The sequence below is a fragment of the Pleurodeles waltl genome, chromosome 12, assembly GCF_031143425.1.
Source record: "Pleurodeles waltl isolate 20211129_DDA chromosome 12, aPleWal1.hap1.20221129, whole genome shotgun sequence".
NCBI classification, from domain to species: Eukaryota; Metazoa; Chordata; class Amphibia; order Caudata; family Salamandridae; genus Pleurodeles; species Pleurodeles waltl.
The window spans coordinates 157215102-157238713 of NC_090451.1; positions in this window are offsets into that span (position 1 = coordinate 157215102).

Genomic DNA, 23612 nt, shown 5'->3' on the forward strand with positions numbered 1-23612 from the left:
TCAGCAAACTGAGGATGAGATCTATGACAAATACCGCCTTAGCAGCGCAGCCATCCTAGAATTAATAGATTTACTCAAACCACAGCTAGAGCACCAAACTCTGCGTGGCTGCGCCATCCCTACGCATGTGCAAGTGCTATGCTCACTGCACCTCTTGGCCTCAGGGAGCTATCAGGGGTCATTGCTGTGGCAGGTGGGGTATCCCAAAGTGCAGTGTCAAGGTTCCTCAGGGCCTTCCTAGATGCCTTAGTCACGCACATGTCCCACTTCATATACTTACCAAGGAATGAGGCAGAAATGAACTGCACCAAGCTGGACTTTTACCGCATTGCCCACTTTCCCCATGTCATGGGGTGTGTAGATGGGACACACATTCAAATATGCCCCCCTGCTAATCTAGAACACATTTTCCGCAACAGAAAGTGTACCCACTCACTCAATATTCAGGTTGTTTGTGACGCCCATTATGTCATCACAGGCATTGTAGCTAAGTTTCCAGGCAGTACCCATGACTCATACATGTTTAGGCACAGTGGGATACATCAACGCCTGGAACGTGGGGAATTCGGAGACGGTTACCTCCTAGGTAGAGCCACAGACACTTGCAGACATACACACAGGTCACTGTGCACGACAATCTGGACTTCCTAACAGTGTACTTTTGTGCCCAACAGGTGACAGTGCATATGCTCTCAGGCCTTGGATCATGACTCCGTTTTTAACACCCAGCAATGATTCAGAGAGGCAATACAACAGTGCACATAAGAGGACCAGGAACCTCATTGAGCGCACCTTCGGACTCCTGAAGGCAAGATTCAGATGCCTCCACCGCAGTGGAGGTGCCCTCCAGTATACCCCCATTACAGCATTCAAAATTGTGGTTGCATGCGCCATCCTCCACAACATAGCCACCCGACGTGGGCTACCTCTCACCCCTGCAGACCCAGATCCTGATGATGAAGAGCAAGAACAACCACATCGCCATCATGGGGATAGGAGTTTGGCAAATCAAGGCAGACTGAGACGGGAACACATTGCAACACAATATTTTGGACGGTACGTGTCAACTCCAACCATACTCACCTATTAACCAAAAACTCCATTTGTTAAGTGGCAAAAAAATAACTGTTTAATAAACTATTCACAAGTGAAGATTGTCCATGGGCAGTAAAATGCCAACCAGGCATGTGGCACATTAACGTCATGTGCCACATTTAATGGTCCAGGGTGATCTCTAAGACCTTCTGCCCCTCCTGCCAGCCTGGCTGGTCCCTGCTGCTTCCGTGGTGCTCTGCCTGCCACTCCTGAGCACCCTGCTGTCAGTGACAGAGACACTGCTCACTGTCGAGCCCTCCTCACTGTCCTGGGGTGTTTCCCCTGTGGCCCTCGACATTTCCCGTGTCTCCATCAGTTCGATAATGTGGGTGAGAAGTCCCAGGCCCCTTGCCACATCCCCAGCGAAATGGCCCATCTCCACTTGCAGCCCAACTGTCCTCCTCGACAGGCCTGTGGTATTCATGGCGAGCCTGCCGATGGATGTGGCCATCCTGTCCAGTCTGTGCATGATCTGCCGATCCCTGCGCCGCCCACCCTCTGCCTGGGCCAGTAGTCCTCCTGCCAGTTCCCTCATGGCAAGGGCAAGGTCCCCAGTGTTACTGCAGATCATGTCCATCCGTGTGTTGAGGTGCTGCATGCTGGCATGGTTGTTGCGCACAAAGCGGTGCAGCACACCACTAATTCTGCCCAAAATTCTGTATTGCAGGCACTGACCACGCAGCAGATGTGCCTCACTGGTGGTTGGAGGAAGTAGCCCGGATGCAGACTGCAGCCCAGATGGTATTGACCTGCTACGCCTGCGCAGCGGTGGCTGCCCTGTGCTTCCACCTGTCTCCTCCCTGCCTGTTGCTGGGGCAGCCTCTTGCGGAATTGTTGCAGCAGGTGTGGCTACTGCAGGGAGCTGCTGACCGTGCAGGTGGGGGTGCTGGGGGGTCCTGGGGTGTCCTCATGGGCCTGGGTGCTTGGAGTGTTGGTGGTGTCTTGCTAGAGACCTGTGGGACATGGGGAACAGACTGTCAGTGTCTACTATCTATTGCACACTTCCTAATAAACATTTGCCTATGAACTGCCTACTTGACTACATTTCCCATAATGCATCATTCTGGCATTTGCTACTCTGAAATGGAGCTATTTTGGTTGTGCATGCCCCTGAGTACATGGTGGGTGGGGGTATGGCATTGATAGGGGTACAGGCATATCACATGGTACTCACCGGTTGATGTGCTGGGCTCCGAGGTGTCCAGGTCCCCAAATCCAGACACTGCCTCCTGCTCCAAGGTTTCTTCCACCCTTTCTTCCAGGGGTGTGGGTGGTGGCACAGACAATGGTCCCCCTCCTGTGCCTCTCATCTCCCGGAGCCTTTCAGCCACCCTCTCCTTGGTCCGGGAGCGGAGGTCATACCACCTCTTCTTGATGTCGTCGATGGTCCTATGGCTCACCCCCAGGGAATTGATCTTGTCCTGGATGTCCTGCAACAGTTGTTTTTTTGTGGCCTCAGGAACATTGTGGGCTGCTCTCCCAAACAAGTCATCATAGTGCTGACAGCATTCCTGTGTCAGCACCTCCAGCTCCCTCTCAGAAAATTTGAGCTTCCTCTTTCTTGGGGTTCCCTCCATGGCAGCTGCTGTTTGTCCTGTGTGAAATTCAGCAGTTATAAAAGGGTGTGGTCCTCCCTCCTCCCAGGTGTATTTGTAAACTTCCTGGCTGTGATGTCATCATCATGTGCCAGGAAGTGTTTCCAGAGTGTTCTCGTGTGGTTTCTGGAGTGTTCTGCTGCACCTGTAAGCAATTTTCAAGGTAATCGCAATTTGCGACACCTACTCGCTAATTGCGAGTTCGTTTTTTGCACACTCGCAAAAAGCGACCTCGCAATCTGCGGACTCGCACACTGCGTTGCGAGTCCGGGTGCGAGTCGCTATTTCGGAACTTTTTTTTTCCTTGCATTACAAATTGCGACTCGCATTTTGCGAGTCGCATAAACTCGCAAAATGCGAGTCGCAATTTTTTGTTTTGCTACATCTGGCCCCTAATTCCTTATAATCAGTCATTTGGCAGTATGCCTTTTCTGTAACAGCCAGGGTGTAGAACTACACTGCATGGCTCGAATTAGCCACACTTTTCGAAGGCTCTGAGTGAATTTGGTATTTTATGTCTTAAGTGATATAAAAATACTATCTAATGATAATGTTTGAGAGTAAAGCAGAGTGAACGAGTCCTAGGAAACAAATATAAATACATCATCGGGGAGTAAGAAAATGAAAACAAATGAAAGTGTCCCTATAACAAACAACAAATGTACGTTTTGTGTAGAAAATTAAAGTAAGGGGTTTCCTGCAGGCGTTGCCACACAGGAGGACGTGGTTTAGACCACTGATATTCTATTAGGTATCACATACGGGATCTCTCACAGAGTGCCCATTTCCGTGTTTACCTGCTAAATATCAACATGTGCATCTGCTCTACATCACCATTTGACTTGTCCCTAATCTACACCTCCCTGAGTGCTACCCTGATGCACAAACCCAATGCCCACCTGAGGCACACCACTCAGTGCTGCTTATTGCTCAACCTAGTGCTGCACCCTACTCAGTACTCCCCTTAGGCACACCACCCAGTCCAAGCTTGGGGCTCATTCTTTCCTGCTTCTCTTTGACACATAAGGCAACGCTTCTCTAAAGGTGGATCACCGTCCGCCAGTCTGTTGATAATACCTGGTAAAACCTTGTTATTAAATCACCCAATACTTCTATGGTTCCGATCAACGTACTCTCCTGGTCCAAATCAATAGGTGCTCATCTAGCTTATCACCCTTTACTTCCTCTCATGTACATGATTTCGTTGGATTCTGCTGAACATCACCGTGCAGTCCCTTGATGCACATCACTCATTGAACCCTTCTGCATAGGGTTACAAGTTATCTATGTGCATATGAATGCTCATTAGCTTGTGTGCATATTTATTCTACATGCATGGGTGATGCAGGTGTCTCTTTTATCTGATTGGGTATATGCCTGAATTCTGGGTAACAGCATGGGAGCATCCATAACTGCTGGTCCACGTGAATGGCTGTCTGTAGCCATTTCTCTGTGCATGTATATATCTGCCCTAACCTTCTTTGCCTTTGCTAGCATTCACTCTGTTAAAGCAAAATCTATTGACTTTGTCAGTGCTTGTTCAAAGAGGCATATGCAGAAAATAAACAGCAAATTATTGAGAAAAGCCGTTTCATCTAGGAGCTCAGCATAAGAATTTGTTCAGTACTTTTTATCATTGCTTCAGTAATTTTAGGTCCATCAAGAGGGTGATAAATTGTCTATCACAGCCGGTGTGTTACTTGTTCTGGGCATCTGCCTTAAGTATTGTTTCACTACTTCATCTCATGAGTCTGATAAATGGTCTCTCCTAAAATGGTTTAATCATACACAATATGAGCTGTGACCTGAAGCTAATGAACTGCAAGCACGGGCCTTAACAGCACTTGTCATAAAGAATATATTGCTGGTCACACAGGTGAGGCCTGTGGATGTTTTACAAAGATCTTCCTGAAGTTTAATTTTCAGGAATAGTAAATATAGACTCTTGTGGCACAATGTGTGTCTTTGTTTGCTGCACTAACCTGAGGTCACAATGCCCTTGATTATGCAAGGTTTGCAGGATAACCGCTTTACCAAATATGGGCGAGGGGAAAAACAGCACATTCCTGATATTAACCATGAGTGCACTCCCTTAAGCACAAACAATAAGGACAAAGGCACATTGTGCATTATACTAGCGTAATTACAGTAATTTTGGTGATTTTTGCATTACTCTTGTTACTCAAAATTCCTGAAATTACAATAGTGTAAATAATATAAGCAAATATGATAATAATATTATATAGTAACATTTCCTATAATTATGCTCCATTTGGGGTGACAATTTACAGCACACTCATGGGGACAACTTGAACGAAAGAACATGTTGTTCACAATGCTTTTGGGTTTTTTTGCACTTTTTTTAGCGTGAATTGCATCCTCGTTGCCAAGGTGGAGACAAGGATACAGCTCACAGTGAAATTCAGCACCAAATGCAAGTTGTGCTTTTTGTGTCATTACGCATAATGTTGCCAAAAGCACACATAATCAAGCAAAAGCAAATTGTGTGAAATTTGCAAACCCCCACTAAAAATCTGACCGCAAAACATTAAAGTGGTTTCTATGGGGAACACTGGGCTCTCTCTTAGTAGTTTGGCTGAAGCAGCAAGAATTTCTTTAGAGAAATGCATCTGGTATAAAATGAAAAATGTAAAAGTTCCAAAAACAGATGAGTAAAAGGATACAAATGTATTAAGTAAAATGGTATAAAAAACTAAAGGGGAAATATGTTATAGTGAAAAATGTTGGAAAGTGGATTATTGGTAAGGGCAGATAGGTACCTACACTTAGCAATAAGCCACCATCCCCCACTAGGTCCAGTCAGAGTCTCAATAAATTATTCCTTGCTCAACCCTTGGTAGCTTGGCCCATGAGCAGTTAGGCGTAACTTAGGAGACAGGTGTGTAAAGCATTTCATATCAACAAAACAGTTAATAAGTAAAACACAGCACACAATTAAAATCCAACACTATTTTATACAAATAGACAACGAAATGATCTTTGAAATGACACCAAAATGACAAAAATCCAATGTATAGAACCAGAGATATGAATATTTAAAGATTTAAAATAAAAGTAGCACTTAGAAGGAAATAGTGGAGAAAGGGATACAAAAGGTTCACGAGACACGGACAAAGTCCAGAGTTCAGGCCACCCACAATGCAACACTTTTACACTCACTTTCAGAAATGTTACTTGATTCACGAAAGTGGTCCGCAGCACCAGCCAAGTGTTGAGAGGCTCTAGCTTGCCTTTTGAGGTCTGGGACTACAACTCCCACAATGCACCTCTTTCACTTATGGTGCTTTTTACAACAGTTGCTTCAAACTTATCCAGACTTCTGTATCTTCTTCCAGAGGTCCCTTTGGGTTCTTGAAGTGTCCACAAACTTGATCCATGGTTCCAGGAGCTTCGAGTTGTTCCTTGGGAGTTGCAATTACAATTTCCAGAATGCACCTGGTCAGAATCCTCAAAAGGAATGTTCTTGATGAAAAACAGCTTGTTAAACCGTCTTCAGTTCTTCAAGGGCTATCAGAAATCCAAAGATCAGCTCTGCAGACATCACTATGGTCACAGTTAGGCGATGAAAGGTTACGGCTCCTAATGTTTACAGATGAAATAGGAACTATAGTTGTTCACAGTAATTATAGTAATTAATGTTTTTAACATGTTTACATTTTTCTGTACTCCAATATATTTATGGGCATCTGTTTTTTAAAAAATGATCTACTCATACTTTAATTGGAAATAACTGGCAAAACCCTATTGTTTCAAATTGGGTTTGTGATTGAAGGGGGTAAGGATCCTTCTGAATCAACAACCACAATCCCTGTCAGGATGAACCACCAAAGGCACTAATTTGTCCTGTTTTTAGTCGCTACTACTTGGCACAAAAGCAGCCAAGCTTAATTTAGAGGCACTTTGTTAAGCATTTGTGCATCACATAAACAGCAATAAAGTACAGACACAACACAGAAAAGATTCCACACCAATTCAGAAATATTGAAACAGTTTTAAGAAATTGTTTGAGATCAAAGTTATTTAAATCCAAAAAATGGAAGGGGGGTTATGAATTTTTAAAGTTTTAAATGAAAACCAGTGCCTAAAAGACCAAAGCACCAACCAGGGGTATCTGGTTGCATGAAACTAGGGCAAAGTCAAATGTTTAGGCTGACTGCAGTGAAGCGTGGTTCGGCTAAATTAGGTTGATTGGGCGCAGTTTTGGTTTACCTTCAGACTTAGAAGAAATATTGAAGAAAGGTTCCTGAGAAGGTAAAGTTCAGAGGGGCAAGGCATCCAGCGGTTTCCGAGTAGGAGGCGTCATGTGTCATAGGTGATCCACTGGACAGAGTCACAATGAAGATTTGTGCTTTCGGAGTTTGTCACTTTTTTGGAAGTCAACAATCTCCAGTGGGAAAAAGCTTTGGGCTGTAGCCAACAAGGGTTCAATGAGGCTGGATACCATTGGTTGAAGGTTCCACAGAACAGGATCTGCTGCTATGGAAAATAATGTAGCAGGAGCTACCACACAGTCAGGCAGAGCAGCTGGTAGATCCCAGTCTTCTCTAGGTGCTCAGGCCACTTTTTGGTGGAAAATGTTCCAATTCCCAACTTTTAGGGTTAGTCTGGTGCAGCATTGTAAGCATTATCCCAAGGGTCCAGGACTGGATGGGAACCACTTGTTGGGAAAGAGGATCAGGACTCACTCCAGCAAAGGCCAGATGCAGTATTCAAGGTTTCTGGAACTTATTTCTCTGTAGCTTACACAGGATAGTCAACTAGACGTTGGAGTCACTCTGGAAGTCCTAGTTTCAAACTGCAAGGTTGGCCTCAAGCAGCAGAGCTGTCCTCTGGGTGGTACAAGGCAAGCCTCAAACAGAAGGGCAGTCCTCTGGTAACAGCAGGGCAATCATCCACAGTACAAGGCAAGCCTCTGGCAGCAGGGCAGTCCACTGGGGGTCCAAGACAGTCCTTCTGATTTTCTCTGCAATTCAAGATTGTACTGAAGAGTTGGTTTGAGGGTCCAATATTTATACCTGGTGCCTGGCTTTGAAGCAGGGGAACCCTCTAGGCTATCCCCACACCTGGTTCCAGAAAGTTCCTGCCACTGTTTAAGCTCAAAGTAGTCTAAAGTGATTACAAGTTGGTGACAAGTTCCTTTGTGGGTGTGTTGGAGGCAGTCCTTTGAAAGGTAAGTGGGACAGGGAGCAGCTCTGCCCTTCCCGCCATCCTGCCAACACTTAGCCCCCTTCGTCTCACTATGTGAGAAAAATACAAAAAAGGCCAACTGCCAAGATAGTCACAGTCATGTGACCCAGAACACAGGTTACAGGCACTAAATGGTTAGCAGAAGAAAATGGCAACTTTTTAAAAGTGGCATTTTTAGACTTGTGACTTAAACTTTACCATTAAAGAATATTAAAATTAAAATGTATTTAAGAAAAACATGACATTCCAACCTGATCCTAATAAAATGTTTTCAGTTATTAAATGTAATAAGGTAACCCAATGTTTTCCTAAGGGAGAGGTAGGTCCTTAATTTAGTGAAAAATATATTTAGGAGTTTTTTCACTACCAGGACATATAAAACTTAAAAACACGCCTTGGATGGATGTCGTACTGATATAAAAGAAGGTCATCCTCATCCAAAATTGCAGAGATTTTTCCAAGATATCCCCTGGACGGGAACAGAACTTGAATGATGGTGGCAATTTGAAATAAATTTTGAGCAACCTGTACTGAGTATAACTCTTAGCATTCATTAGGGTTATTGACCTGAATTTTGCCATCTGCAGAACTAGTATATATATTTATTGTTTCAGTTATTTAAAACCATTAACAACCATAACAGATTCAACTCCTATTTTCAAATATGTACATTTTAAAGAAGTGTTTTATGCACTTATATATATATTCACTGAAAAAAAACAAAGGTTACAGGGATGTTATTGATAGGAAACCAAATTAAAGAAAACAAAGAAATTCACTTGAAAACACAAAGGTTACAGCGATGTTATAGTTAGGCTTACATTTTAAATGTACCGAACCATGGACATTCACCAGTTATAGTTAGAAGGATTTTACATAACTATAACTCATGCCATAAGGTAAGTATAACTCATGCCCTTGCCATGGTTAGCTTCTCGTCGAAAGATTCTGTACTATATGTATGGTATTTGTAAATTCCAGAACCTTGCTACAATGACAGGTGCAGATTGAGAGAAGCACAGGTCTGTTGCCGTTTTGCAGGTTCGTACCCTGTGAGCCAATAGCAGGGAGAGTAACAAGCAATTACGTTCTTCTTTAATTAGGGTCAACAACACAGCAGATGGTACCAGGATTCATTGCAATGTTTGCACATCCTACATGATCTTCCCTGACCTTCCTTTGCTCAGGAGGGAATAAAGTATATTATTGGTAAGGCAAGGAGGCGCATGTCAACAATTTTGAGAAGGGTGATGTTGCCTATTCCTTGGTGCAGTTAGGGCTGTGCTTTCACCGCTATTTATGAGTGGTAAAGTACTTCTGTGAGCATAGAACCGCATAGATTAAGCATGTCCTGCTCTACTGAGATGTTTCTTACCTGCAAATTCTCTCTTTTTTCCAAATCGAGAATGGAATGTCAATACGCTGGAGATTGCTAACTTCAGTAAGTAGGTTTTTGATCGCTTATGAAGATAGTTGTGCCACCAATTGTTGGCTTCATCACATACTACTTTAAGCCAGGCCTTAAGGGAGTTCTCTGGTGCATGTATAATCCTGATGTAATATATCAGGAATGCTCCTTGGCAATCTAATTGTTGGCTCACGATGACAACTCTGGTCTGAGTCTCATCTTTCTCATATGCTGGGGTATGTGCAGGATTTTCTTGTATGCTACGCATTGGATGGAGTAGAGTCAGTGAACTTGGGGAGGCTTGATAGCCATAATTTAGTGATTGTAACAATTTGGCCTTTAGCACTCTTAGACTGGAATCAGCTGTGGGGCTCATTAAGTGAATGTTTCGGTGTTTTAGACCATGAACTACACCGGCTCCCTTGGATCTTAGATGTTGTAGGTGTACAATTGATTTGGTCCCTTCTGAAATCCAAATGCCTAAATAGTTATATTTTGTTGTTACAGAGATTTGCATCTGTCCACATAATCGATGTATGAGTTTTTGTGGATATTTGCCAAATATGAGGACTTTTGTTTTATCTTGGATTGCATGGACTTTGTTGTTACCGTTATTCCTGTAGAGTGCATTGAGTGCTCTATGTAGGCCTGCCTTTGTATGGCCCATCACCTCAATGTCGTCAGTGTACTACCAGATAGGGTGTCCTCATGTTCCTGGCCTCTGTGTGAATATGCTGGAGGCTTCTAGAACTTTCCCAGGTCTGCTGTGTACAGGTGAATAAGCGGGGGACAGCACACACTCCTGCTTTAGACTGCTGTTGGTTGGGTTTTTACCTTGCAGTAGAGGGACCAATTTTATATGCAAGCCCAGATTCCCATGTATCAAGATTACCTTTAAAAGCGAGGGCAGGGCCTCCTCATGCCTGTAGTTTCCTCCACAACATCCCTTAGTCCACCTATCAAATGCAGCACTGTAGTCAGTAAAGCAACAAAATAATGGGATTGATTTTTACCGGTGGCATGGTGTGTCAGATAAGCTAGTGCTGTGATATTGTCAGTAGTTGAGGCAGCAGCTTTGAATGCTGATTGAAAGAAAGGGAGGAAGTCATTCTCTTTCACCCAGGACTCCAATTCCTCAAACAACATTTGAGCATAGGCCTTGGCTTGCAGATCTTATAGGCCAATGAGCCGATAGTAGGGCTAGAACAGCCTCCCGTTTTATGTACTGGAAAGAAGATGGAACCCCTCCAGGAATAGGGGATAGTTGATGTTGCAAATGAGAAGTTGTAGAGCAAGACCAATAGGCTTCCCCAGAAGTCTTGCGTGGACTTGAATGTTTCAGTGTATAGGCTGGGAGGGGCAGGTGCGCCAGTGTTCCTAATTTTCCATGTTGCTTTTATGATGTTGGCTTTGATGACTGAATCGCTTAGCTAAATTGGTGGGCCTGAGGCAACTACAACTTTATTGTTATTTTGGCCACCTACTTGTTTGTCTGTGTATAGTTTTTTGCATAGGTTTTCCAGTCCCTCTCTACCACTCCAATTTCCCTGGGCTGAGTAAAGTAGCTTAGTTTGTGTAGGTACTCCCAGAAACTGAAATTATTTCTCTCTTGCAGCAATGTATAGGTCTTTATCCATTCTTCCTCAGCTTTCTTTCATTTCAGTCGCCATCCTTTCTTTCTATGAAATGGCCTGTTTTTCCTAACTGCTAGTTTGGATCTCTGTGTTCTTGCTCATTTGTAAACCGACAGGGCTTTTGCTGCATAGAAATGACTTGGAGTTTATTAGGGGACAGGATGGCCTGCTGTTTTTCCCTATACTTCTCTCCACCTCTGGTGCTACACTAATTATTGTCCACCATGATCTTGTCCCAGTATTTTGATAAGGTGTTAGCTTTGAATGTGCTGAGGTCTCACTGTTTTGTTACAAACCAGCCCCCATCATTGTTCAGGAATTTCCTTTCCATTTAATCCTTTTCAGGACTTTGTGAAGTTCTTTGCCAGTGAGGATAGATGAGTAGATTGATTTGATGCTATCTCAAGAGACCCATGCAGGGCTCTATGGTGACTTTCCATCTTGTTGTTGACTTCAAAAGAACTAAGGATGTTTGTTTACGGTCCAGGGAGGACCTGGCCTGGCAGTTCACGCTGGACTGTTCCCATGGGGAGCAGGGTCAAGACTGATTTGCGTATGGCTGGGTCCAAACTTGGGCCGCATGGTGAGCAAAAGAATGGATGGATTAAACCCAGATCTGTGACTAGGGGTGAATGTTTGATTGGTTCTGCATTCCGTCCATCATTTGTGTTTGTTTGCTTCAAAAGAACTAAGGCTCGGAGTTAGTGTGACGTTGATAAAGATGTAGTCAATGGTTAAAATGTCCCTGAATGTTGTCAGGAAAATGTTGTGCTACTCACTTGTTTTCTTAAGATTTTGCACAGAGTCTAACGTATAGGTTTTAAGGAAGCTCTGGAATAATCCTCCATCTGTCAAGGTGCGGCTTGGTGAGATCAGGTGACCAAGGCCCCGGATATTGAAATCGCCCAATAAAATGTTCTCATGGATTGGATAATAATGAAGTACATTTTCAAGTATTTCACACAATTCCTCCAAGGCCAGGACTTTTTGCTTCTGTCCAACATTGAGAATGCAGTTTAGGAGCAGCAATGAAAGTTGTTTTTGACTGCGCTTTAGGCTCTAAATAAGGCTTGCAGTGAGAGTGAGTTTGTACTGATTGGGGTTACTTCGAGTTTATGCTCATGCTTCATGGAGACCGAGGGGCCTCCTGATGGATGGCCAAAGATGTTACATGTAATAGCTGAAGTTAAAACTTCATTGAATCCTGGCAGCATTGTCATGCTTGTGGCCCAGGTCTCCTGCAGGCATGTAATATCCCCTGTGTTTAGGTAAAATAATACTGATTCTCCCTTCTTGATTCAGCCACGTTCTATTAAGTTATCATTAAATGTGTGCTAGAACTGTGGTAGTCTGGCTTATGTTCTTTTTGCTTGATAGGAATTCCAGTGCTGAGCTGATACTTTTGGAATTTATAGCAGTTCTCGTTGGAGTCTTAGACGGATTATTATAAGTTATTGTATTATTGGTAACACTGACCTTTTGAAATAGAGGGTTTAAAAAATATACACAGCAGTGCTTAATTTGTGCTTGTTGTTTCTGGTGCTGAGCACCAGCACTTATTTTTGAGGGTCGGGCTTATTCTTCTGCCTCAAGCATTTTCTGCGAGCAAAAGACACATGGGAAAGACGGAGGAAGAGAAAAACGAAACAGTGTCATAAAGGGAGAAAGCAGAAAGCTGCAAGAGTGAGCTGAAGGGGCAGGGAGTGGCTGTAAATTGATTGAAGAGGCCCGAGATGGCTTCAGGATTACGCTGCCTCAGTATTCCGTGTTCCCACATTTAATTGCAGCAGCTGTGTGTTTAAGTGGAGGGCTTTGAGCACCAGCACGTTTTTATTTACAAATTAAGCACTGAAACACAGTAATCACTGAGAAGCATCAGAAAAAGGAGGCAGACCAGGGACACAGTAAAATAGTCAGTTCCAACTGGTTTTCTGGAATTCCTTGCATCAGTAATTGCTTTCTCTGTTCACTGATATTCAGCAACGCCTAGTCACAGGAGGGAAGATCCAGAGGGCCAAGAAGGAGAAATGTGCAGTTTTAACACCTCCACTGATTGTTTTCTCCCAAGTAGGCAATTATGGTCTTCCTCCTTTGGGCCAAGTCAGGACGTTAAGGAAATGAACAATAACATGATAATTAACATCACGAATTTATACCATTAAGAGTTACCCAACCGTTACCATGGTTGTAAACACCCAAATGATGCCATTATTCATAGTGTGCAGCCAACCGTCATTGAGGAAGATCCACTGGCCACGTGTGCAAAAAAAAAAAAAAAAAGAATTATGGCTACCTTGCACTCAAGATTTCATAAGTACACGTGCTCAGTGAATCATTAGCATGCAGCCCAAAAAGTATTCCTTATTTGCATTCAGCAAAAAGACCTTGTGCCACAGGTGACCCCCACCAATCACAGGTATAGAACATCAAGGAACAATCAGTCAGTTATTGGTGATGCCCCCTAAATAAATGTGTAAATACAAGTACAATTCTCAGGCATCGCCATTAAATAGTCCCTCTTACCACAAATCAAAATGTTAAATCCATTGTTTAGTTCTGCAGTGTTCATCCTATCTCCTAAACTGTACACCAGGACAGTCCTAACAGTTCCACAAAAGTACAAGAAAGGATCCTGTCCCCCAGTGGTCCATCAACTTCAGGCCTCCATCTCTGCCTGACTGCAATATTCATTTCATGCCTAATACTTGAAAGGGTGAGTGCACTGCAACTGAGTTTCATAATTAAGTTTTCATTTCAGGTTTGGGAACACATTTTGCCTTTTTAATCTGGCCTTTACATATATTTCCTGTGCCCTGCCTGCTTCAGACTCTAGCTCTGAAAAGTGGGACGTATGTGTAACATGAAGAACATTTGGGGGGAAGTCAGTTAGGAACAAGGATCTCTTCACAAGTTTAAGCAAACTCTATTCAATATTTCCAAATATTCCCAAACTAACATTCACATTATGGGTTAAAAATTCTGACCATAGTAGTGATCCTTTCAAAGCATTTTGCCTAAAAAGTGTGATTTTGAATCTCGGAAAGCACCTTACTGTAGAGGTTACCAAAGTAAAGACATAGGACTTCATGACAGTTTGACATACTAATACGCAAACAGCTGAGGCAGTGGCTACACCACCAAATTTAAAAAGAAAAAAAATGCTTTAGTACACACACAATGAAACACTATGCACAAAATTACAGATATGTACAAAATGGCAGCTGGACAAAACTATTGAAATCCGATCTAAAGGGATCTTGTGAACTATTAGGGAATACAAAACGTATACCCAAGATCCTAGATGTGCCTTGAGTAACTCCAGTAAAAGGTACAAAACTACTAAAAGTCAGGCCTACTGACATTGTCAAAGGGTGTTCACATTTCAAGTCAGTAATGCAAAAATGGACAATCCATCACTGATAAACATTACAGTGCAAATGCTTTTACCACATATTCAATGACAATTGACCTTTCGTTAGATCGAAGGTAGCTCTACTGGCTTTGAACATGAGAGAGCGTAGCTTATATAATCAAATATTAACATGAAATGTTTATGAACTAATGCATAATAATTTTGCATAGAAAATGTATTAATATACTTTTGCTAAACGCATGCTTGAAATGTGCCCACAGGGAGTGGCAACCAATGTATACAGAGACTAATGAAATTGACTAATAATGATGAAATGTATTAATAAAATATGGTTTTACACTAATATTAAAAGGGTATATGCTAAAGTTCTGCTAATAAATCGTGAAGGCCTTAGTTAGCATGAGTCGAGGCCTAGCTGCCTGGCTCTCATATTAAATGTGTTTTTCTAACGTACAGTGTGCTGACTTGCTGAAGGACATGAACTCTTGTTTTTCCAAAGCTAGAAGATGAATGTAACCATAGTAGATCTGTTCTCATGAAATTCGACTTGCTTGTAGAAACATTTTAGTTGAATGCAACAGTGTAGATTATTACCTGGTACAAGGTCGCCTGAACCGGTAGAGACAATGGAGCTACTGACTGAAGATGTGCAAAGGACCACGAGAGGATGAAATCATACCGGACATTCTACCCACTGAAGAGGTCAATCATAAGAACCAATAAACTACGTGAGAACTGTTATGGGGTGACACATTTGATGAGCTAATTGAATCCTTATTGGAGGGAGATAGTGGGGTACCGACTTTGACCAATAACATTTTAGGGGACTGTACAATGAAAAAGGGATAAAAACCTTTGACACAAGGAGCAACGTTAGACCAAGGACAGACGGAGAGATGAGAAGATTAGTTAGGGAAATGCTATTGATATGATCCAGAAACTTTGTCACTCTGTTTGGTGACTTGCTAGATTGGTTCTTAAACCATTCTTGCCTTATATTGCCCGTTCATACTTTACCTCCTTATGAGGAAAGTACCCTTTACCCTTTTGCCCGACTTGCTGAGTTCCTGACTGATGGCGAATCGACTGATGTCCTGATGACGAAGACAGAATCTGAATACTGACCCAATACGGAGGGTAACTATATGACAATGAAATTGTGATTGTCTGTTTGCTTTTCCTTTCTAGGTACCAACTGCTTAATGTTGACAGAGACCATAGTTAGAGGTTTTCTAAATTGATGTTGCTAAATTGTTTTGCATGAAGCCCAACATGCCAATGCTAATTTGAGGTTAGTTAAGGGGCTCACTAAGTAACGCAAATACAAATGACTGACTCTATGGTTTGTTGAACTGACGCGTTAATGATACTCTGCTAAGGTTAACCTATGTTGACGCCGTGTTATGTTCTAATAATTCTGATTCTTGCTTTGATGAAATCTTATTCGAGTTGACAAATTATGACAATGTTGATTAGCTTTTGCTATTGAGATTAATAAACTTACTATTAGAATTGTAATCAATAGGGAATAAATATCACTAAATCTTATTAAACTGGTGTGGTTATTCATGACTGAAAGGTCATGGTGGTTTCTGAGTTTTATTAATGTCTTTGACTAAAGTGAATTGTCTTGTGATAGTAAATATTGATGACGTTATTGATATATTGATTGTCATGTTGATTAGTTATCTCGTCCTAAGGTGTCTTCAATCAGGGTCAAAAGATTCATCGGCCTAAAACGAGTCCCAGAGAGTATAAATTGGTCATAAAGGGACGCGTTAGCAGTTCTGGTAGCAGAGTTCGGTTTGGCCCTTTGGGGGCCCTAGGACGGAAGACAATTGTTTAATTTTTTTTTTTAGATAATGCAAATTGGAGTTATGATGTGTTTCTAAATTCCCCATGACTTTCCCGGAATCTCAGAGCCTGCTTAAGTGAGAGGGGTATGTTCTTGGCGTATTAGCATGTGTGGAGTAGAATTTGCGCTTGCTCAGCTTATGCATATTGCAGGTGATTTGTGAAGGTTGTGTGTTTAGGCCAGGTAATGTTGCCTTAGTAGGAGTGGGCGTACTCCGCAGTATGAGAGTAGGGAAGTCGGCGAACTTCATGTGAGTGTGGCGCTTTGTGCTCAAAAATTATCCACGTGGTTGTTGGTAATGTACAGACCCGTCGTGGTCTAAGACTCCGGAGTATATTGATAAGTGTAGAAGACACTTGGGTTTATGTTGTAATTTGTGCGGTTTAATAGGTCAATCGGGCGTGGTTGACAAGTCAAGTTTGACTCAATTGTGTAAGTGAAACCTTCGATGGAGATTTGGCAAGTTCTAAAGTGCACTAGGATGAACCATTGACAAGTCGAGAGTAGGATTTGCGGGTCAAATTCTGCTTGCGTATGAGGGAGCTGAGAAAGAGAGAGTGGCGGCCGAGGCTTCAAGTGAAATCTATGTAAAGTTCTGAAGCAATTGTGTTACCCTTTCCTGTAGTAAACCGGCAAATTTGGATTTTTGTGGTTACAGGTGCTCGCAATATATTGCATTAGTTTTTGCGTGAGGAGGACAAGCCGCAAGACTTTGTCAGCCGTAGTGTGTGTGAGTGTGACGTCAGTTGAGCCGCGCTGGGATAGATCAGTTGCCGAGAGGGGTCGCGCACAGATTGGCAGCCGTCCGTGAGAGGGAATTGGTTGAGAAAGGTGGGTGAAGAGTGTTCTGGGAATTAAAGTCACTTCCTGATTAGATTCTAAACAAAATACAAAATGCAAAAATGAAGTTTTTCAAGGCTTTAAAGTGTGCCTTTAAGGGAGATGCATTTATTACAGCGAGTGTGGAAGAGCCTACACCACCTGAGGGTACTCCAGCTTATATTGTAATGGAGGAGAAGGGAGTCGCGCCATGTCTTTGGTTAAAGCAATGGTGCAAACTGACAGAGAAGGAGGGATGTTTGGTGTTTCCAGATCACGGAACGTTTAATATGAGAATTTTGGAGAATTTGCGGAGGATGTTGAGCATACAAAAACCGCCTCCGAGGCCAGCTCAGTATGAGGCTTTATCAACCTAGAATTTAATGGCCATACGACAAAGACAGCAGAAGTTTGAAAAGAGAATGAAAAGAGCAGAAAAGACTTTAGCTGAGGCCAGATGGGATAACAAGAACAGGATGTGGAGAAGGGGAGTAGTGGATGGACTTAAGATGTTTCCGGCAATAACTCAAGAAGATGAGACGCAGGGAAAGAAAGCCACTTGTAAGACAGATAAGGGCTTTAGCAAGACAAAGGAGACGCAGAGGTCTTGGGTAGACGAAGATGACTCAGATGATGAAGAGTTTCTTAATCAATTGTTACATGATTGCCCGCCATCATATGCTATGAATGACAATACACAGGGCCTGATTTTAACCTTGGCGGACGGCGGAGGCCGTCCGCCAAGGTTCCGCCGCCAAATGACCGCACCGCGGTCACAAGACCGCGGCGGCCATTCTAACATTTCCTCTGGGCCAGCGGGCGCTCTCCAAAAGAGCGCCCGCCAGCCCAGAGGAAATGCCCCTGCAACGAGGACACCGGCTCAGAATTGAGCCGGCTTAGTTGCAGGGGTGCGACGGGTGCAGTTTGCACCCGTCGCGTATTTCAGTGTCTGCATGGCAGACACTGAAATACTTTGCGGGGCCCTCTTACGGGGGCCCCTGCAGTGCCCATGCCAGGAACAGGATGGCGGTAGGGGGTGTCAGAATCCCCATGGCTGTGGAGCGCGCTCCGCAGCCATGGAGGATTCCCCCGAGCAGCGGAAAGTCGGCGGGAGACCGCCGACTTTCCGCTTCTGACCGCGGCTGAACCGCCGCGGTCAGAATGCTCGTGGGAGCACCGCCAGCCTGTTGGCGGTGCTCCCGTGGTCGGTGGCCCTGCGGTGGCCGCCAGGGTCAGAATGACCCCCACAGAGTACTAGTGTGGGTCCTGAAGATCCGGCACAGACTAAGGGAATAATGAGTACAGCGCAGACAAGTGATACAGTTTTGATACAAAATGGTGTCATTGTACCCACTGCGCCAGACATGCAGATACAGTTGCATCCACCACAGATTCAGAGGCTCTATCCAGATGTCCCGGTATTGGAGACAACTACGAGCTTAATGGTGCCGCCTGATCCGGTATACACGAGATCAGAGTTAGTGCAGATTGAGCCAACTCCACAATTGCTGCCCCAGCCGCAGCAACAAATGGTTCCGAGTTACACTTCAGTTGCAGGGTCACAGCCAGTAGCTACCGCACCTATGATAAATCAAGCTGTGGGAGTTAATGCTCCGCAGGTTGTGAGACTTGAACAATCACCAGCTGCCATATCGTTGCCAATTACTGTTGGTCCACCAGTACCGCTGTATGTGCAGGGTCAACCTAGCGTATGTGATCAGGGAGTAATGACCCAAGAGGTGATAAGAGGAGGGTCTCCAGGAAGCTTGCAGGGAATAACACAGGAAGGACAGTTAGCCGAAAGGTCTAGATCCTTGTTAGATTTTAGTCCAATTGGGGTTCCTTTGGAGACGATGAGGCAAGCAGGGTTAGGTATGCTAACCCCACAGGTAATGAGTACAAATACGACACAGACACCAATAGTGCAGTCTGGAAATGTCCCGTTGCAAGGCTTAACAGCACAACAGTTGAATGAGTCATTAGAAAAGCTCAATACTCCGCAAACTACTACTGTGACTGCAGAGAGGTCAGAAAGAAACGAGTACCTGAATTTTGTAAGACTGGGTGTAGAAGCCACAGAACTAGTTGAAGGGATAATGGGGTGAACAGATTAGAGTCATACACAGAGGCAGAATTGAGGTATCTCTGCCCCAAAATAACCAGAGAAGTGAGCAAGGTGCACCAGAGGTTGGCGAACCTGGCAGACAAATATGGCATAGACATAGAAAATACTAAGCACCTGAAGAGTAGCTACAGGTTAGACTTTGAGCCCAAAGACTTTGAACACATGAGATCTACCGGAATGAAGGCACATCTTAAAGAAATACTGCAGAGTTCTCAGATTTGGGGAGCATTAGAGAAGTGGGAAGGCAGATGGGCAAAGAAGAGAGATAAAGAGAAAGGTGATGGTCCGGAACTGAAACAGGCTAAAGCCGCACTGGACACGGGGACAATAAAGATGTTAATGTTACCCAAGAGAGAAACAGCTGGAGGAATTTTAGTCCATGTACCATGGTCAAGAGGTGATATTCTGTCATTCACAAATGATTATCCCAGGTTGAGGGAGAAGCCGATATAGTGGTATCAGCAGACAGACAGGTTTGTGAAGCTTGCAAAATGTCTCTGTGAAGACTTGAATACCCTGTTTGAGATCATAGTTCCGCCTGACTTATGGCTTGAGTGCAAGAGAGGTGTGGACTGGCCGACAGAGGAGCAGGCAAGGGATAAGGTTACTGGAGCACCATCACAAGATGTGATGAGGTATTATCATAAAGTGATTGAGTTTCTGAAGCAGAAAGTGTCGCCGAAGGTTACTGATTGGCAGAAAATTGATCGGACCTCACAGGAGGCCAAAGAGTCAATCCATGCTTACTATGAGAGGTTGTTAAAGGCGTTCAAACACTATAGTGGCACTGAGACCATAGAACCGAAAGACATGAATCATCTTGTGTTCAGGTTTAATGAAGGGTTGAGACCAGAGATTAGCCAGATGATTAAGAATCATTTGATCTGTTGGCAAGCAAAGCCGATTGGTGAGGTAATGCAGTATGTGAAATACTGTAGTGATGAGATTGAGCTGAAGCAGCGGAAGTTGAAGGAGAAAGTGATGCTGATGCAGATTAAGGCAGCGCAGGCAGGGATGCAAGAAAATGGAATACAGCAGATGGGACAGCAGCAACCGCAGGTAAATGGAATGTTTCAGGCACAGCCAAGAGGACGAGGTCGAGGAGGTTTTGTGAACAGGGGTCCGGATATTAATAACGTCGTGGTTCAAAATGGTGTGCAGGGGATGAAGAAGGTGTCGCCATGTCACGCGTCCCAGGGCGTGGGGCACTGGAAGCGGGAATGTCCAATGGTGGTGCAGGATGGTGTTGTTCAACAAAGCATGATGTCAGTACATTTCAGAATGTGAGGGGTCCAAAAATGAGAGGTCACAATCAGAACTTCCAAAATAACATGGTTCAGATGCAGGGGTTACAGCCCATGCAGCAGAAGCAAATGCCGCATGTTCAGCCAGCACAAGTACAACAAGTACAACAGCAGATTCCCATGGTACCTAGACAGCAAATGCAGATACCATAAGCTCCGATGGGACAGCAACAGGTGATGATTCCTCAACAGGTCACAGGTCAAACAACGAGTCAAAATAACACAGTACAGAAGTTCCCATTGCGTGGTAAGGATGGAATAAACGATGAATGGTCGGATGATTGTTCAGACAGTGAGGAGTGCAGGCTTGCAGCTTCCCTAGAAGTAGATCAGAGGGGTCCCTATGTAGAGGGAAAAGTAATGGGTCACAAGGTATCGTTCCTAGTTGATACAGGAGCTACACCCTCTACAGTCAGAAGTGCAGAGGTTCTGAAATTGCCACTTTCGGGGCGTACCATAAGCGTGGTAGGAGTAGCAAACCAGTTCCTGACAAATCCGATTACAGATCCGGTCCAAGTTGAGATTGGTAACTTCCAGGGATTACATAAATTTGTAGTCTGTGATTCGAGTCCCGTATCCCTACTGGGAAGAGACTTACTGTGCAAGACAAGGTGTTCAATTACCTGTTCCAGTGACGGGATTGAAGTTCAGACAAACAGTGATGATGAAGGGGACGATGTTCAGATCTCTGAACTAAAGACGGAGATGGCAAATGAGGAATACCCTTTGATAACTCTATTCCCGATGTTCACAGTGAATGAATTACCATCTGACCTGCAGGGAACAGTGACAGAGAAAGTGTGGGACCTGACAGGAAAGGAAGTGGGATTAATAAAAGGAGTAGAGCCAGTCAAAGTAGAGGTAAAGCCAAATGCAGTGTTTCCTCAAGTACTGCAGTACCACATGGCACAAGATGTCCTTATACAGGTGACGCAAATAATTGCGGACTTTGTGAAGTAGGGGGTTCTGAAAGAAGTAATGAGCAGCCCATGTAATTCACCAATAATGAGTTTGAAAAAGCCTTTCGGGAAGGTTCGAATAGTGCAGGATTTGAGGAAAATAAATGACATTGTGGTAAAGTGTTGGCCTATAGTGCCAAATCCAGCAGTAATTATGTTTCAGGTTCCGTGTGATGCAGAATGGTTCACAGTTGTGGACCTGTCACAAGCATTCTTTTCGGTGCCTCTTCATGAGGATAGCCAGGTTCTCTTCAGTTTCAAATTCCTGGATAAGGTCTACAGTTGGTGCAGAATGCCTCAAGGGTTTTCTGAGTCGCCTTCCATCTTCAATCAGATATTGAAGAAGGATTTGGAAGCATTAGAGTTACCTTTCAGTTCGACCTTAGTGCAGTACATTGATGATTTGCTGATTGCGTCCAGGACAAAAGATGACTGCAGGTATGACACAATTGCCTTATTGAATAATTTGGGAAAGAATGGACATAAAGGGCCTGATTCTAACTTTGGAGGACAGTGTTAAACCGTCCCAAAAGTGGCGGATATACCACCTACCGTATTACGAGTTCCATAGGATATAATGGACTCGTAATACGGTAGGTGGTATATCCGCCACTTTTGGGACGGTTTAACACCGTCCTCCAAAGTTAGAATCAGGCCCAAAGTGTCCCCAAAGAAGCTGCAGTACTGTCAGAAAGAGGTAAAATACTTAGGTCACCTGATTGAAAAGGGGCCTAAGAGAATATCCAAGGAGAGAGTGACTGCCATACTACAGATGAATCCCCCGACAACAAAGAGAGATGTCAGGAAGTTTTTGGGAATGGTGGGCCACTGTCGCCAGTGGATTCCCAACTTCTCGATTATCTTTAAACCTTTGGTGAGGTTGACGGTTAAAGAGATTCAGGATGGCCCGGGTGCTATAACCATGTCCGAGAAAGAGATGAAAGCATTCATGGAGCTGAGGGAAAGTATGTGCAGGGCACCAGCTTTAGGTATGCCTGATTACACAAAGCCTTTTATACTGTTTTGTCATGAACGTGATGCTTGTTCTTTGTCTGTCCTGACACAGGAGGTGCCAACCACCCAGTAGCATATTTTTCAGCTTCTTCAGACCCAGTCGCAGCAGCCTTCCCAGGTTGTTTGCGTGCAGTGGCAGCAGTTGGTCAAAGCCTCACTCAGTGTGAAGGTATAGTGATGGTACATCCCTTAACAGTAATGGTCCCTCACTCAGTTGAAATCCTGCTGACCCGAACTAAGACGCAACACATGACGAATGCATGCCTTACCAGATATGAAACAGTTATTCTGGGGTCTCCAAATGTTTCCTTGAAACAATGTACTGTATTGAACCCGGCAACTTTGCTTCCTATTGAGAATGCAGACATTGATGATGCTGAGGAAGTCGAACATGATTGTCTTGAGGTAACAGATCTGTGCACCAAACCGAGACCTGACATTAAAGATACTCAATTAGAGGAAAATGATTACATTATGTTTGTTGATGGTTCATGCCTGGTAGACACTGTAGGAGTACTGAGAGCTGGATATGCCGTGTGTACAATCACTGGTATCTTAGAAGCTTCCTGGCTCGAAAGAGTGTACTCCGCTCAAGTGGATGAATTAGTTGCTCTTACCAGGGCATGCCACGCAGCTGAAAATCAGAAAGTCACTATCTATACTGACAGCAGATACAGATTTGGAATTGTACATGATTTTGGCCAACTATGGTCACAGAGGGGTTTCATGACCTCTTCTGGTTCACCAGTGAAAAATGGCGAGAAAATTAAGGATTTGTTGCATGCGATTCAGTTACCTCTTGAAATTGCCGTGGTGAAATGCAATGCTCATGTTAAATCACAAGACTTTGTGTCCATGGGAAATGGATATGCAGATCAAGTCGCAAGGTTCTGTGCATTGAACTGTATATTGTTTCGAGATCAGTGGGAATTGTTACCTGAAACTGAAAATGAAACATGCACAGGGTATGCATTAAGAGTGGTTGACACATTAGATGAGTTAAAATCATTGCAGGGACGTGCTAGCAAAGAGGAGAAACGTTCCTAGCAGAGAATGCAATGTGTACAAAGGTCTGAAGACTTATGGGTCTCAGAGGAGGGGAAAATAGTTTTGCCAAACAGTCTTTTGTCACAGTTTGTGAGGTTTTACCATGGTCAAGCACATGTTGGAAGAGATGCAATGATCAGGTTGTTCAAAATCGATTGGTTCAATCCAAAATTCAG